A 1,928-nucleotide genomic window follows, 5' to 3' on the forward strand; every position below is an offset into this window, starting at 1 on the left:
GCTTGATTGATGCCTCTTTGAAGCATGGTGAGTGCAGAGTTCATGAGACCCACTGGACCACTCATTCCTCAAGGGCAGGGCTGTGGCCACCATTCATCTCTCCAGGCCAAGCCCAGCCCTGGGCTGGACAGGGTGCCAGTGCACCTACTCATGCTGAGCCTGGTCCCTGTGCAAAGTCCTGCCTGGGAGGTGCTCAACCTGCAGCCCATGGCACCCCCTCGCCGCCTCCCGATGGCCAGCAGGCCTGACTGCACACTTGGCTGCCCTCTCCACCCAGCAGCCGGGCTCACCATCTCCTCTGCTTTCAGGTCTACATTCAAGACATCCTTCAGCAGCAGCTGGCCGACCAGGTGCTCCACGTGCTCCACCAGGAGCAAGGCCACCTCTATGTCTGTGGGGACGTGCGCATGGCCCGCGATGTGGCCCACACACTGAAGCAGCTGGTGGCTGCCAGGCTGAGCCTGAGTGAGGAGCAGGTCGAGGACTATTTCTTCCAGCTGAAGGTATGGCAGCTGGGGTGCAGGCGAGGGATGCAGGTCAGGGGCCTGGGCCAGGGAGCCAGGACCAGGGGAGTCAGGCTCAGCACAGTCATGAACGTCTAAGGAATCCTAGAGGTGGTGGAGGCCAGAGCTGGAGGGGCTGTCAGAGACCTGACTGTGCAGCCGGGTCTGGTTGCTCAGGTAAACAAAGGCTGACCCGCTGCTTTACCATAAGACGTTCAGAGTCTCTAACAGGCTCCTGTGCAGAGTGATGCTGCTTCTAAACTTGGAGAAAGTATGTAGCATCCACCAAACGTGTATATATCACAGCCCACATTTTCGGGAGCTTCCTGTAGACAGAGCACTAGGCCAGCTGTTCTGTCCACCATAAAGCCTGGAAAGATGTTTAGGAGGTCCCCGCCTGAGCAGGCAGAGGCGGGGTTAAAGATTCTAAGTGAAGTTCAAGCATGATCCAAGCATGACAATTGGGAAGAGAAACGGCTCATGAGTGTAGGAGTGATGGGGAAGCTGGGGAACCCCGGGAGCTCATTCTAGCCTGGAGCTGATGAACGAGAGGTGGCTGGACCAGCAGGGCTGACCCGGTGATCCTTGTCCCTTAAAGAGCCAGAAGCGCTATCATGAAGACATCTTCAGTGCTGTGTTTCCCTACAAGATGAAAAAGGATGGGGCAGCGGGACAGCCTAGCGATCCCAGAGCTCCAACAGCCCACAGGAGAAGTTAAAGGTGCTGCCGCAGAATTGCAGGATGGAGCCAACTCTCCATTATCTGACGTCACAGGGTCTGGGGAGATGGTGGGAAATTATATCCCCCAAATCTCCGTCTTATTTCCCCATGTCCTTCCCCTTTACTTGACTTGCTACCGAGTAGCAGCCTGCACTGAGTGGAACCTCTTGTCTCCTTTGAGCCCACCCTTCCCCAGCTCATGGGGAACTGGGTTGTCCCTGGTCCCTTGGAGAGTAATCTGCAATGTCAGGCCTGGCCAGTGGGTGAGGATGGATCCTTCTTCTGATTGCACCTCTAGGAGGGACCACCAGGAGGCGACGACGGGCCACTCTGTGTTTAGCCTGGACCTTCTCCCCATGTACAGTTATTTATGCCCTTGTATTTAAAAAAGCAAACCCTAGTCAGCTCGTGAGGCTGTTTAGGCCTTCCATGTATGACTCCTTGATGGAGATATTTATATGAAATGCATTTTATTTTATTTTATTTTATTTTAAAATATATTTTATTGATTTTTTACAGAGAGGAAAGGAGAGGGATAGAGAGTTAGAAACATCGATCAGCTGCCTCCTGCACACCTCCTACTGGGGATGTGCCCGCAACCAAGGTACATGCCCTTCACCGAAATTGAACCCGGGACCCTTTAGTCTGAATGCTGACACTCTATCCACTGAGTCAAACCGGTTAGGCGAAATGCATTTTATTTTA

The sequence above is a fragment of the Myotis lucifugus genome, unplaced genomic scaffold (assembly GCF_000147115.1).
Source record: "Myotis lucifugus unplaced genomic scaffold, Myoluc2.0 scaffold_1405, whole genome shotgun sequence".
Lineage (NCBI taxonomy): Eukaryota > Metazoa > Chordata > Mammalia > Chiroptera > Vespertilionidae > Myotis > Myotis lucifugus.